This window comes from Dasypus novemcinctus, chromosome 5, assembly GCF_030445035.2.
Source record: "Dasypus novemcinctus isolate mDasNov1 chromosome 5, mDasNov1.1.hap2, whole genome shotgun sequence".
NCBI lineage: Eukaryota > Metazoa > Chordata > Mammalia > Cingulata > Dasypodidae > Dasypus > Dasypus novemcinctus.
In genome coordinates, this window is record NC_080677.1 from 64,082,807 (window position 1) to 64,099,829 (window position 17,023).

Here is a 17,023-nt window from a genome sequence, read left to right on the forward strand (position 1 = left end):
TGATTTCAGCCATTTCTTTTCTTTCTCCCTCATTTATTTCTTACTTGAAACATTGCACTGCCTTCTGTCAGGCTCTCTACAGAAATGGTTATTTAAAAGGTCACCATTTTCCTAGATCTCACCTTATCCAATAGAATCATTCTCCTTGAACTTCTCTAGTATTGAATGGACTATTAAACGTCTGCTGCATGGTTACTGTATTTCCAAGCAAGTATGATCTTTCCAGAGAAGATCTGTGGTGTTTTATATACACAGTAAGGTCATTTCAGAAAAGGGAAGAATTTCTAGAAGTAAGACCCTTCTGAGCCAAGTTCAGGAAACTATTCTCTAATTTTAAGAGGTTTTAAGATACATATTTATGGAAATTTTTTCCTTCCTTATTGTGTATGAAGACCTGTTATCCTTTTCTTATATCATAAATCGCTTTCATTAGAAGCCACTAACTCTGTCACTGCTTTAATTCCTCCCCTCCCTCTAACCAGGAATCCCCTGAAAGATCAGTAGTCACACCCTGCTCTCCTCTCTACATACTTTTTTTTTTTTAAGATTTATTTTATTTATTTCTCTCCCCCTCCCCTCCCCCCCCCCCCCCCCCCCCCGTTGTCTACTTTCTGTGTCCATTCACTGTGTGTTCTTATACATCTGCTTGCATTGTCCGGCAGAACTGGGAAACTGTGTCTCTTTTTTGTTGCATCATCTTGCTGTGCCAGCTCTCCGTGTGTGCGACGCCATTCCTGGGCAGGCTGCGTTTTTTACACACACGGTGGCTCTCCTTGAGGATAACACTCCTTGTGCATGGGGCACCCCTATGCGGGGGCACCCCGGCATGGCATGGCACTCTTTGCGCACAGCAGCACTGTGCATGGGCCTGCTTACCACACAGGTGAGGTGGCCCTGGGGATCGAACACTGGACCCTCCATATGGTATGGCAGACATTCTATCAGTTGAGCCATGTCCACTTCCCTCTACATACTTTCTATCTAAGATACAAGACATGTCTCCTCATTCTCTACAGGTGGAAAGAGAAGAAAATAATTGAACAACTAAATTTGCAATATCATAATTTAATGCCCACTAATAGGCAAAGGAGAAAATAGCCAAGGTCTTTTAATTTCTAATTGTTTATGCCTATACTCCCTGTTCTTCACACATCAGCACTGCATTCAATAGGAACAGTTTCTACTGCTTCAAATGTTTTATGATTGCAATCCCTTCATCCTGCTGACTCAGCACTTCTTTGGCTTCCTGGCTATGACAGTCGTTTGATATTGAGCTGTTTCCTTCTCTAGCTTCAGGCATGTCACCCACCACAGCTTTTTGAATCTCTTCACCCCAGTCAGGAGACCTCCTGGGAAAGACCAACTCTTTTTTTCATCTCAATTTCCTACCCTATATATAATCCATCTGAATTTTACAGTTAATCTCCCGTGCCACTTCATAATGGTGGGCAGTTTGTGTGTGTGTGTTGGGGCTGTCTTTCTCTGGCCCTCTTATGCTTGTCCTTTCTGTGTAGCCCAAGTCTGAGACAGAGTCACAACTCTGCTGTCAGCCATGATCTCTCACAGTTTTAAGGTTAATTCTACTATTTTCCAACCACCCATATTCATTCGGTAGGGAATACAGTGCATGTACCTACAATGAATCTTTCTTCTCCAAACTATCTTTTTCTCCTCTCCAGCTCTCAGGGTCAATTCTCTGATTGAGGGCAAGAAAAATGACAGTATTGCCTGTTCACATGCATATTCTAATCAGTTTATAAGTCTGGCCTTTTAAAATTAGAACTTTAAAGATGGGAATTCTTTGTTCTCAGCTGTGGATAAGTGCTAAGGCACCAGGCATCCTTCCACAGAACTGCTAAGAAGGGAGTACCAGCCAGTAAAACAGGCTGGCAGCAAAGATCTCACCAATTAATATTTCCCGTACCGCTCCATCAGAGATGTCTCACACATATGCAAAATATTGAAAATGTATCTAGATGCCATAATCAATATAATAGAAAGTCATTTAAAAGAATAACTGAAGTTGTAGTTCATCAGTACATTTTCTCAAAATCCTCATACATTAAAATATGAACTACCATCACGTATTATGTTAAAAGTGTTGCTCAATATAAAAGGATTCAAAACCAACTGCACTCATAAAATCCACAACCTCATGGCATAAATTATAAGTAAAATATGGTTTATTTATTAACTATTTCTTAAAACTGCAGGTCAATTTCCAATTGGACTGTATACTTTTTGTTGTTTTTATTGTTTTTGTTTTGTTTTTTTTATGTCTCTCCCTCCCCAACCCCCACCCCTCAGTTGTCTGCTCTCTGTGTCCATTCACTGTGTATTCTTCTGGGACTGCTTCTATTCTTATCAGTGGCACCTGGAATCTGTGTTTCTTTTTGTTGTGTCATCATGTTGTGTCAGCTCTCCGTGTGTGCGGTGCCATTCCTGGGCAGGCTGCACTTTCTTTCACGCTGGGCGGCTCTCCTTATGGGATACACTCTTTGTGCGTGGGGCTCCCCTACCCGGGGGACACCCCTGCATGGCAGGGCACTCCTTGCGCGCATCAGCACTGCGCATGGGCCAGCTCCACACGGGCCAAGGAGGCCTGGGGTTTGAACCATTGACCTCCCATGTGGTAGGCAGATGCCTATCCATTGCGCCAAGTCCACTTCCCAGATTGTATTCTTGAACTCTCCCATTTTCTGCATTTTATTTTCATTTTAATAACAATGACTGTAGTAACTATAGTTACACCCCCACCTATATTCTTGATCCAAGTTCCAGTATTGTATTTACAACTCCTTTTGAATATTTCTACTAGGAAGCATGCAAACTTCAAACCTCTACAGCTCTTAAACCAACTTCATCATTTTACTCCCTCCAAAGTCCTGGTTTCCTCAGTACATTCAATGATATCACTTATCTCCTTCTTGCACACATGGTATATTATTTGTTTACCCACATTAATCCTCCTTCCATGTTCAGTTGGTCCTGTTTTCATCCTATTAAATATTTCACATGACTTTCTCTGCACTTCCAGATTTCTCCTACGATGAGTCCAATCTTCTCTAAACTTCATGTCTGCTTTACCACAATTTCTTTCTCCCTTGTCTTCCTATCTTCCAGCCCCTCTTGGTAAGAGTAAGACATTTTCTGAAAATATGACTTTTTCTAAATTTATTTTTTCTTCTCTGAGATATAAAATACCATGTACTTATTTGTATTATCATTTCTTCATTCAGAAGTCTGGTAATCAAAACTTTCTATGATGAGGATTCACTTTACTCATCAAAAGCTCCAATTTCTTCTTTACTAGAACCCTCTGCCTCAGGCTAGGCTTCAAAAGCATCCATGGCCATTTCCCATCCCCCTTAATAGTTTACATTATTTATCTTGCCTTAGGTGAGTTTTACTTTGTGATTCCTCATGCTAACTTTACATATTCTTAAAGGCTGAGTTCACTTTTCTGACTAATAAATGCCAAATTGAATGGCATAGAGACTATAGTCCATGAGTATCTTACTATATCATCCAAAGAAATGTTTTCCTTTTTCTTTTTCTTTTATTTATTTTTATTTTTAATGTTACATTCAAAAAATATGAGGTCCCCATATAGACCTCTCACCCCACTCCTCCCACATCAACAACCTCTTTCATCATTGTGGCACATTCACTGCATTTGGTGAATACCTTTTGGAGCACTGCTGCACCACGTGGATAGTGGTTTACATTGTAGTTTACACTCTCACCCAGTCCACACCGTGGGCCATGGCAGGACATACAATGTCCAGCATCTGTCCCTGCAGTACCACCCAGGACAACTCCAGGTTCTAAAAATACCCCCACATCATATCTCTTCTTCCCTCTCCCTACCCTCAGTAGCTACCATGGCCACTTTCTCCACATTGATGCTACATTTTCTTCGATTACTCATTGCAGTAGTTCCAGAATAGAATATCAGTAAGTCCACTCTAATCCATACTCTATTCCTCTATCCTGTGAACCCTGGGATGATCATGTCTACTCCACCTCTATATCGAGAGGGGGCTCAAATTCCACATGGATGATGGATGAATTCTCCTGCTTGCAATTGTAGGTGCTCTTGGTTCCCTGGTGCAGTGGTTGACCTTCTTCACCTCCCTGTTAGCTGGCTGGAGTAAACCAGAGGGTAGAAGTTGCAGGTCTGTTGAGGCTCAGGGGCTGGCTATCACATGGACAGTCCAGAGATTCAGGTTATTTTTAAAGATGCTTTAGATTACATAAATGTTACATCAAAAATAAAGGGAACTCCCATATACCCCATCCCCTTCCCCTCTCATACTTTCCCCATTAGCAACAGCTTTCATTAGTGTGATACATTTGTTACAATGGATGAAAACATATTGGCATTGCTACTAACCATATATCATCCAATTTAAAACACTGATGACATAGCACATACTTCTAAACATCATATAGAAATCATATAAATATTGGTTCCCAATCTTTTCAAGTATAAAGAATTCTTTCAAGTATCTAGAATTTCACAGACCATCTCAGGATAATGGTTATACTTTTAGCATCTGTTAATTGAGAAAAAATGTTTATATTATTAAATTACATATCATAAATATGCATTCAACAAGTTTCCATGCATTCAACAAGTTTCTCTTGATTGCCTATATATGTTGGGCTCCATATTAAGAACTGGGTATAAAATTGGGAAAAGGAAGACAAAGTCTCTGCCCTCTAGAACTTACAGTTCATTTAGAAATGATTTTAAATCATTTTCCTGTGGGAAATACAGTTTTTCACTACTTTGATAAATGTTTGTTAGAATTCTTTACATTTTTAAATGAGGAAAACTCAAGACATTTGATTTGTGTAAATACCTTGGATTTCATATTTTAAAGGGGTGTGTCTCTTTATGTGTGTTATTAAAACTACATTGTTTCTCAAATAGAAAATATAATGATGAGTTTTATAACAATGACAACATTGTCATAAATCGGACATAATGCTAAAAATTCAAAATATTAACTTCTGCCATATCTGCATAGAATGTCAAACTGGCCAAATTGGTGATATGCACACCATGTATGAGCTGGTGTATGTAATGAATACAGATTGAGTTTTTCTGTAGTGACTGTGAATCAGTTTGTGTGCACTATAATTGCAGTATTATAGGATTTTTGTCTGAAATTGCTTTGCTTTTTGTATTCCATTAATGAATTAGCTTGAGGACAAAAAGATTAAAATAGAAAGAATATATTAATTTCCTTCTGGAAGTGGCTTGACATGGATCACTTTTGAAGTTTTTGATGGAACAGAAGTGAGATATATTATGATAAACCTGACAACCTATCTATATTATATATATGTATTTAATATATATGTATTTTAAAAAAAACATTTGCACATAAATATGTATGTCTGTGTATATATGTGTGTATGTGTGTGTGTAATCAGTGAAACCACCTTGATAACATGATTTATAATTTTCATTTTTCCCAGGGGAAAACCCATTAATAAAATATATGTATTTGAAACAATTAGTCTAAGCTTAAGTTATTTAAATGCACATTGTGAAATTGGAGTACTCACAGTTACCAATCTTAAAACTTATTACAAAACCAAATAATAAAAACAGCATGGTATTGGGACAAAGATAGACATATAGACCAATGGAATAGACTGAGAGCTCAGAAATCAACTCTCACATTTATGGCTAATTGGTTTTTGACAAGGTGGCAAAGACTGCTCAATTGGGAAAGGGTACTCTTTTCAACAAATGGTGCTAGGAAAACCGGATTTCCATTTCCAAAATTAAGGAGGATGACCACAAACTCACACATTATACTAAAATCAACTCAATGGATCAAAGACCTAATTATCAAACTCCTAGGGAAGCATCTTCAGGATATTTTGTTATGGAATGGTTTCTTAGACTTTACACCAAACTTGGTAAATGGGACCTCATCAAAATTAGACACTAAAATCAAAGGACTTTATTATGGAAGTAAAACAGCAATCTACACAATGGGAGAAAATATTTGGAAACAACATATCTGAGAAATGTTTAATATCTAGAATATGTAAAGAAGTCCTTAACAACAAAAAGGACAAATAACCCAATTTTTAAAAATGGGCAAAAGATTTGTATAGACATCTTTCCAAAGAAGATGGCCAAAAAGCACACGGAAAGATGCTCAAACCATTAGTCATCAGGGAACTGCAAACCAAAACCACAGAAAGATAGCAATTCACTCCCATTTAAATGACTGATATTAAAAAACAAAAACAAAAAACAGGAAATAATAAGTTCAGGAGAGGATGCAGAGAAATGGGAACAGTCATCCATTCATTAATTGCTGGTGGCAATGTAAAATGGTACAGCCACTGTGAAGACAATTTGGAGGTTCCTCAGAAAGCTAAGTATAGAACTGTCATATAACATGGCAATCCCACTACTAGGTATATACCAAAAAGAACAGAAAAAAAGGTCCTGAACAGATATTTGTACCTTGATGCTTACAGTAGCATTATTCACAATTGCCAAAAGAAGTAATCAACCCAAGTGTCTATGAACCAATGAATGGATAAATAAAATGTGGCATACACAAAATGGAATATTTATCAGCCATAAAAAGGAATGAAGTCCTGAGACATGTACAACATGAATGAACCTTGAAGACATCATATTGAGTGAAAAAAGCCAGACACAAAAGGACAAATATTGTATGATATCACTGATTTGAAATAATTGGAATAATCAAATTTTAGATTATAGGGTCAGAATGTAGAATATAGGTTACCAGGGGATGAGCTGGGGATAGGGAATGGGAATTTAAGGCTTAAAATGTGCAAGATTTTCATTTAGATGATGGAAATTTTTTTAGGAATGTATATCCTTTTTTTAAATTTTTTTATTTTTAAAGAAGTTTTAGATTACATAAGTGTTATATTAAAAATATGGAATGTTTTCATGTGGACCCCTCTCCCCCCGCACACTTTCCCACATTAACAACATCTTTCAGTAGTGTTGTACATTTTGTTACAATTGATGAACATATATTGGAGTACTGCTACTAACCATGGGCTATAATTTACATTGTTATAATTTGCATTCTGCCCCACACAATTTTATAGGTTATGACAAAATGTAAAATGCCTTATATCTGTCATTGCAATGTCATGTAGGATAATTCCAATGTCCTAAAAATTCTGTTTTGATAATGGGTGGTGATGATGGTAGCACAATATTGTGACCACAATAAACAGCACTGAAACATATATCTGAAATGTGATTGAAAGGGGAAATGTTGGATTGCATAAATGGCACAAGAATAATTTTTTAAAAATCCATGGAACTACACTAGTCAAACAGTGAACTCTAAGGTAAATCATGGATTATGGTTAATAATACAATTGTAAAAATGATGCTATCATCAATTGTAACAAATGTCTCACACCAATGCAATGTGTGCAATGTGTTAATAATAAGGAGGTATAAGAGAATCCTGTATTTTATGCATGATTATTCTGTATACCCACAACTTCTCTAATAAAGAATAAAATGTGCATTGCTATACCCGACCTGGATTCCAGCCTTTGGAATAGGAATATACCTGTTTCTTTTCAAATGTGTCATATGACCCTGTACCTGAAAACTGAAGCTTCAAGACCAAGAGGATAAGGAGGCTTTCATGCAACAGTCTGTGATCGGCATGAGGTCATCCTTGCAGTTAGTCCAATACTGACTTCATCGTCACCCAGTTATTGTACTTGAATTGCTTCTGCTTTATGTCACTGATTCTGAACACTTGTCTTCATAATTTTCCTAATACTTCTAACTTAGGTTTGCTTTATTCTTTACAGCCCCCCTGGGAGAGATAATGTCTTTCCTCAAAACCTAGCCTCACTTCACAAAGAAGGTGAAAAGGCAGGCCACTCAATGGGAAAAAATATTTGCAAACTACATAAGGATTTGATTTCCATTCTTTAAAAAGTGATCATACAGCTCAACAATAAAAGAGAAAGAAATCCAATTTTAAAATGGGCAAAAATCTTAAACAGACATTTCTCCAAAGAAATACAAATGGACAAAAAGCACACCAAAAAAATGTTCAATATCAGTAGCTAATAGAGGAATGCAAATCAAAATAACAATGTGATATCATCTCACACAGCATAGAAAGGCCATGACTAAAAAAAACAAAAAACAGAAAACAATAAATGCTGGAGAGGATGTGGAGAAAGAGGAACACTCCTTCACTGTTGATGGAAATGTAACATGGTGCAGCCTCTATGGAGGACAGTTTGGCAGTTCCTCAGGAAGCTAAATATAGAACTGCCACATGATCTAGCAATTCCTCTACTAGGAATTTATCCAGAAGAACTGAAACTCTTGTGAACAGACATTTGCACACCAATGTTCATAGCAGGGTTATTCACAATTGACAAAAGAAAGAAACAACCCAAGTGTTCATCAGTCAATGAATGGATAAACGAAATGCCATATATACATGTGATGGAATACTATGCTGTGTTAAGAAGAAATCAAATCGGGATACATATGATTACATGGTTGAATCTTGAAGACTTTATGTTAAGTGAATAAGCCAGACACAAAAGAACAACTACTGCATGGTCTCACAAGTATGAACTAAATATGAAGAATATACACATGGAATTAAAACTTAGATTATTACGAGATAAGATGAGGGCTGAGAAGGTGTACTGATGTTTAATGTATATAGGATTTTTAATAAGGTTGATTGTAAATATGTGGAAATAGAGTTGATGATAACACATTATAGTGAGTAGAACTAATGCAGCTGTTTTATAACTGGGATTGTGGCTGAAAAGAGTAGTCTTGGGGTGTAAATGTCAATTGAAAGAAAGTTATATGTAATCTAGGGACTGAATAACATAGTAAACCCAGAGGTGGATGGGAATTGTGGTTAATAGTACAAATACGAGAACATCCTTCTATGAAATAGAACAAATGTATATCACTATTCAAGGTGGTAAGAATGTGGAGAAACATGGAAAAATACAACTAATATAACCTATGGACTATAGTTAACAGCAATACTATAATATTCTTATATCAATGCCAAATACATACTGTGTTAATAATGGGGGGGTATGGAAAAATATACCAAATGTATACTATAGACCAAAGTTAGTGGTAATAGTCTAATGATATTATCTCATAATCTGTAAAAAATGTTCCACAACAATGTAGTGTGGTAGTGGAGGGTGTTGTATGGGAATTCCACACATGTACATGATTGTTTTGTAAGTTCATAACCTCTCTAATAAAATATATTTAAAAGATAAGGCAGTGTTTGTCAGAGGCCTTTCTTAACAGGAGCCATGTTTCTAGGTGAGATCCCAGCCTTTTCTTTTAACCTCAACGCAAGCAGGACCTTCCTTCCCTACTCTTTTGCTTTCTCTGGTTTTGGCCATGACTTATCAACCACCAGTTTGCCTGCAGAGGTTCCTTCCTGTCCACACTCCTGCCTTAGCCAGTCTTTGCCTTGACTCCAGCCTTTTTTAATGGCCTAGTTCTTCTTGTCCTGTACACATATTAGCCAGCCTCAATACCTAAGGACCCAACTCATCCATATCAGCACGCTCTTGCCCCACCAAGGGAATACAAGAGCCCATGACAAACCTGTCTTCTTAGAGTATCTCCCCTACCCTGAAAACACTGAGAGAAGTAGACATCACAGAGTGTACAGGGCATTTCACATAGGCACAAACTGTTCTCTTTTTGTTTTTCATTGAATTGTTTTAGAACATATTAAGTTTTGAGTCATATCAAATCCTTCTTGGAAGTATACAAGGGAATACATGGATATGAGCACAAACAGTATATTTACTGTGCCAGGATTTGCCAAAAGAGACCAAATAATATGAAATGTAAGGGATATATTCAAAAGCTCAATAAAGGGTCTTTTGAGCTTGGAGATTTTCTTTGTGTGAAACAGCAAATCTTTAAATGAGAGTAGGGATTGGGAAAAGGAATCAATCCCTGGAAAACTGGCTTTTGGGGATAAGATTAAAATATGTGGTGAACGCTTACCTTTTTTCGTTTTTCCTTGCTGTTCACCATCTTACTCCCTTTCCGATTTGAGGGGACTTCCTTGCCTGACTATAATTTGTGTTGGTTAAATCCTGGGTCTTACCTCCTCCTACAGAAGTCAAAAGAGGGACTTTTCCTCCTCCTGTGTCCTGGAAGAATGGGCTCTAACCTATGCTTATTCAATCAGATGTTCCTGTGTAGGACTTGGGGGTCTTTGGAGTATGATGCAAGGCTGGAGGGAAACAGACGTCAAAGTCAGATCATCACAACCGTAATGGTGGTGATAGCAGGGTGGCAGTGTCCACAGCAGTGTCTTCAACAAGTTCTTCCTAAGACGTGATCTTGACAGTGCTTGTTGTTCCCTACATCCCTGGAGCTGCTCTTGCATTTTTTCCAAGCCTGGTTCTTTCCCACCTTCTTGTCCATTCTGTGAACTCCTTTAAATCCTTCCAAAAATTTGCTTCCTGCTTCACTTAATGAAAAAAAAGAAGAAAAAAAAACCTAGCTCCATCCCCTACTGAGTGGTTTCCTCCATGCAGATATCTTTACACACCAGAGTTAAGGGCATGGTTTGGGGCATCAATTGCAATATTTGTATTATATTTGTTTGATTCTACTGATGCCTACTTTTTCTATGAACTGCCAAGTCCTATCAGTTTCCACATTTGAATACCATATTCCTTTCCCTGGACTGGAACTTTTGCCAGCGTCTCAAACTGAGTCTCTTTCCCATTGGCTGCTGCTTCCAAGCAGGTAGGTGATTTCAAGGCATGTCCCAATACATGTGGCATGTGGACACAAACAGGATATTTCATTTTGGGGAAAAAAACTCTGTCTTACATCTTTTTTCTCCTCTTCCTTTATTTTAAAAAACACAGCAGTCTTTAGATCATGCTTTCAGAGAAAAGTTATAGGTTTCAAGTATGATATGATAATAGATTGGGTGCTCCACAGGTCTTAGCTATATGAGCTCATCTCCAGAACATAGACATCTGAGCAAAACTATGAAACTTTATCATCTCTTAGACAACAGCTTCTGTAGTTGCAAAGACATTTCTGTTAGTACCTGCAACATCACAATCTTAGATATATATGATTCCTTGCTATATTTCTAAGTTCCCCCTAGGGGTGTCTTCTAGAATGAATTTTCATAGCACAAATATTTATCATTAGCCTCTTCATTTTTCTTAAACATAAACATCCCCATGCCAACTTTAAGAGGTCAATATATAAATAGTCAACTGTATATAATTGTACTGTGTTGAGTTATAATTTTCAGTCTTTAGTTCATCTTCTTTATTAAAATACTACAAGTTCATTTTCAATACTGAGTTTTCATCATAGAATCACAACCACAGTCTATTGCTTTGTCATCGTAGTATATTTCTGAACAATGTACTCAGTTTAGAAAATATTTTAATGAAAATACAGGCAGTTTATTTATTCATAAATAATGCAGCTATTATTTTTCCTCATATGTTCCTAAGCATGCTTATATAATTAAGCCTTAAGTCATCTCACTTGAGAGGATGGATCAGCCACATCCATTGTTTTACAGTAAGAAAAAGTTGATCAATTCCTTTATGATAAAAGGCTTTCAGGGGAGGGATTGAATTATTAATGTTCAATGTGACCAAGTGTAAAAGTACAAATTTCCATGGAGTTCAGGCAGGTATCTGGGCATTTAATTATTTATCTTGTCAGTTTACAGCCCGGAGTCATTGACTTGTCTCCTTCATCACATTTGTACACAAAGGTGGAAAGGTCAGAGCTTTTAGATAGTACAAGGAATTGTTATAGAGACAGGGCACAGAATTTAAGGTTAGACTGAAATTTGAATCCAAAGCCAAATAATAGCCTTCAGGATATTATTTAACTACTCAACATTTCATTTTCTTCATCAATAAAAATTACTATACTACTTTTGCTTTGCACAACATTTCAAAACATAAAACAGTGATTAAAAACAGTGATTTTGAACTGCGATGATTTTAAGCCCAGGCTCCATTTCTTACTATGTGTGATGTTAGACAAGTTCCTAAAGTTCTTTATGGTTCAGTCTTTTCATCTGTAAATTTGAGATGCTATTAGTTCCTGCCTCAAAGGATTTTTGTAATGGATTGAAATAGATAAGTATGTGTAAAATACTTGGGTCATTTTCCAAACTAGTGAACGATAAAGACATTATTATATTGTTGTTTAGCTTGTGAGTATGTTCTGTACATTCAGTGTATGACAACAAAATGATATGATGCTAAATAAATAGCAATAAAATGATTTTATGAAGAAAGTGTATCCTTACCAAAGTAGATAAATTAACTGGTATTTTTATGAACAGGTTATAGCAAAAATTGGATCATGCATTTCTAATAAAACAAAGTGAATTTCCTTAAAGAAGATTCATTAAAAAATGAATCAGAGTTTGTGTCTTTGTGGCATTTAAAACTCAAAGACTACCCTTACATATTTAAGTTACAGCAACATAATCAGGGCTCTGTGCTATAATTTTGACAATGTTTTGATAGACATTCTATCTCTTTCAAAATACAAAGCATCATTGTGCTCGTATTAATTTATTATTAGGTTTTATTTGAATTGATAGCTTTTGTGATTTTCCACAATAACTATCAAGCAATATACTGACTGAACTGCTAATCCATTATTCTATTTAACAGTCTGCAGTGTGGGTCTTTGTTCCTAAATTATTTAATATTTGTCTTCATTGAAGTTGATTTGGTGCCCATTGGTACTTGTACCCAAATCCTCTTCTTGAATCTTGTTTTATTTCCCTTCATTATTTTCTCTGCTTCCAATTCCAGCTTAATTTGTAGACTCAGAAATTGTGTTTCAATGCCATCATCCATCATCCAACTCATTGATGTATATTACAAACATCCAGGCTGCTGAAATTGATCTGTGGGCCAAGTACAAGAAAATTCAGCCTTCAAGTGATGAGAATCAGCAAGAAAAACGCATGGACACACAGTGAGTGCTCTGCTCGGCAGCAGTCACAACTGTCTTCAGATTGCTTAAAAGGCCAATGGGAAGGGTTGCAGGGAGTAAGGGGTGGGAGGTCCACCTGGAGATGCAGGTGCACGTTTCCTAGTAATTTCAGCTGGGGACTCAGCTTGAACCTGAATACAGGATTTAGCTTGAAACAATCTGTGAGGCTTTTGGAAAGTTAGTCCTGAAACTGAAATGCCTTTCATAATAAGCAGAGATTAAGTATCAGCAATGCTAGGGATGGAATCTAAGTAGAAAATAATTAAACATGACAGGTGTGAGGATATCTAAAGACAATGACTGCTGAAAGGGTCTATAGCTGACCAAAGTTCCAGCATCATTGCATAATTTCTACTTGATTCATTTTTTTAGATAGAAGCAGTTGCCTAGAAAGTGTCTATTAGTCCCTTACATTTAATTTTTTTTTAAAATCAGTCAACTTAGAAAAATTAAACGACAGGTGAAAATGACTTTAAAGAGGAGTGAAATGTAAGCTTATGTTCAAAAATATCAATGGAATGGATAATCTTGATGTTTTTAAAATACAGAAAGGAAAAAGACATCTATTTCTGAAATGCCACACTTTTTATTTCAAACTAGATTATCTTAAAATCAGAAACCATCATTTCAAGGAACAATTTAGATAGTGATGATGGCAAATATATGAACTCATACTCCACAATACACAGATCTCTTTTGGGTCAAAGCAGACCACAAAGATAATCAAAGAAGGCTCCAAGTAAGGCTAGCAGAAAGGAGCATTTGATAAGAGGGCTGGCCAACACCTGCCTAAGGGTCAACTCTTACATTTGGGGAGCATTGTCATCTTTGTAGTTGTTTTCTGCCTTACAAATTTTCTTTCAACCTTTCTTGTCCTTCCAGAGCAAGACTGTGAATTTCCCCACTTATATTCTATTCCTACTTATGTGATGAAACCAGCCATACTTATTCCCAATGTTCAGTTTTAACACATTTTTTTCCCCATCCATATCTCATTTGCTAGGATATTGATTTTCAAACTTGGTCCAGAAGAGATGGGATGCTGATGAGTCCCACAGAGAAGTTCAAGGGCAGCTGCAAAGTTTTCATATTTATATGAGTTTCAAAAAATTTAAAGGAAATGCACATAAATGCAAATATTCTATATACCAAATGTTAACATGCTGGAATCCATCATTTGCTAGCTTTTTAGTTATCTGATGAGTTTGAGTTTGTGCAGTATTTGTGATATACTTTCCCAATGTATATATTTAAACTTTGCAAATTTATTGATTAAGAAGACCAATATTTACTTTGGTGTTTGTTTTAATTTTGACTTGTGCGTGTTTGTATAATCTTTGGCTTAAATGCAAGGTGAGGCTCATTGATACCTTTTCAACACATGCTCCCAATTTGGCATGCTTGTATCATACAATAGAATATATTGTATCATAACAAAAGCATATTATGAGTTTTATTTTCATTTTGTTTGAGATATTTCTTCTCTAACTTTATGTTTGGGAAAAATGTATTCCATGATAGACACTGCTAGGCATTAAACTTTGAAAGAAATTTTATTTACTGTTCCTCCCCTTTAAATCTTCTCAATCATTTAATTGAATAATATCTTGAGACTGCAGGCAAACTGTTCTTTTTAGGTCTGTTACCATTTACAATAAGTGAATAGGAATTTTATTACCTGTATAAGCAAAATAAAATAAAATAACCAGCTGAATACTGAAATTGATATAAAGCTGCAATCCTGCAATCATCAGTTAGCTTTAGTGTTTTTTTTAAGATTTATTTATTTACTCTACGCCATTCCCCCCCTCCACCTGCCCACTGTCTGTTTTCTGTGTCCATTTGCTGTGTATTCTTCTGTGTCTGTTTGTCTTCTCTTTAGGCAGCACCAGGAACCAATTCTGGGACTTTCTGGAGTGGGAAAGGTGCTCACTCTTGTGTCACCTCAGCTCCCTGGTCTGCTGCATCCCTTACTGTCTTTCCTCTGTGTCTCTTTTTGTTGTGTCATCTTGCTGTGCCAGCTTGCCTTCACCAGGAGGTCCTGGGAATCGAACCCTGGACCTCCCTTATGGTAGACAGGAGCCAAATCGCTTGAGCCACATCCTCTTCTTTAGGTTTTGAAAAAAAGACCACAGACTCAAGATTTATGAAGAAGACTTGGTTATTCATGAGAACTACCTTGTAGGAAAGGAAGAAAGTGCCCACAAGCTGAGTCTGGAAACCACTATACCTTAGTTCCTAAAACATTAAACTCCAGAGTTTCTTTTATAATGAAGTGTATGCAAGGCCTCTTTGAAGATTTGTTTGTGGACAACAATGGAGATGATCACTTGTGACACTAAGGTAGGAAAGAGGAGACATCTCAATGCTTGCTTACAAGGATGAGAAGGATGGCCCTTACCATAAGTTAGAAAAGAGGCAGTTAGAAAGGGGTACTGATATGATATATTTTAAAAGAGGTAAGATATATATTTGAAAAGGGATAAAATAAACATTTGAAAATAAAAGGAGTCACAGTATTTTTTCAGAAGAAAAGAAGGGAGTATGGCAAATGAGAATCTCTAAGGTCTCGTGATGTAGATTCAACTAAGTTAAATCTGCTAAGATTTTGAAGGTTTAGAACATATAGCCTGAAGTACCTAGAATTGTATCTGCAATTCAATGGTTCTCAATAAATATTAGCCTTGTTTTCTTCTCCTTCTCTTGTCCTCCTAAATGTATTTGACAGTGAATCAGAGTGTTTGTATGATCCTTGAATAAAAACTGCCTGTATGGAAAAAACACATGAAAAAATGTTCAACATTACTAGCAATTAGAGAAATGCAAATCAACACACCAATGAGATATGATTTCACATCTATTAGACTTTCCAGTATTAAAAAGTTGGAAAACTGTAAAGTTGGAGAGGATGTGGAGAGATAGGAACACTTACTCACTATTGATAGGTATGTAGAATGATACAGCCACTGTAGAGGACTGTCTGGCATTTCCTAAGCAAGTTGAAAATAGACTTGCCATGTGACCCAGCAATACCATTACTAGGTATATATACCCAGAAGAACTGAGAGCAGTGACACAAACAGACATCTGCACAACAATGTTCACAGCGACAGTACTCACAATTGTCCAAAGACGGAAACAACCCAGGTGTCCATCAACTGATGAAAGGATCAACAAATTGTGGTATACACACATGATGGAGTATTATGCAGTGCTCAGAAGAAATAAAGTCGTGAAGCACATTAAAACATGGATGAAGCTGGAGGACATTATGTTGAGTGAAGCAAGTCTGACACAAAAGGACAAATACTGTATGATTGCACTATTATGAACTAAACATATTGTGTAAATTCATGGAGTTAATAATTAGAATGTAGGTCACCAGAAAATAGAAGAAGGGTGAGAATGGAAACCTGAGGGTTAATCTGCATAGAATTAGTAAAAAGTTGTGAATCTTTGGGAATATTAGAAATGGTGAAAGCATATCATAGTGTTTATAATTAGCAGTGCTATTATATGGTTATTACAGGGATTGAAAAGAGAAGTCTCAGGTCATGTATATTACTAGAAGGAAGGTAAAAAAAAAAGGTAACAAGTAACAAGGGACTGTGTAACATAGTGAAGCTTCATGTGAAATATGAATATGGATAATATTACATTTATAAGAACTTTTTATAAAGACAAACAGAATGGTAGAAGAAGCATAGAGATATTGAGAGGTGATGAGTTTCGTTAGTTTGTCTGTTTTTTTGTTTATTTTTATTATTATTGGAATAATGAAAATGCTCTAATAATGACTGAAGTAATGAATACACAACTATGTGGTTATACCAAATACCATTAATCAATACACTTTGGATGGATTTATATTTTATTAATGAGTCAATGTAATTGATTTTTTAAAAAATAGAATCATTTGAGACAAGATTTTGCTCATAAAATAATCTGCCT

At 36.3% G+C, this 17,023-nt stretch overlaps 1 protein-coding gene across 3 annotated transcripts in view; it reads right to left on the reverse strand.

Moving 5' to 3' along the window:
• Nucleotides 1–17,023, reverse strand: part of ZNF804B (zinc finger protein 804B) — a 576,346-nt gene that overhangs the window by 215,520 nt on the left and 343,803 nt on the right. The gene's annotated exons all lie outside the window — the stretch shown is intronic.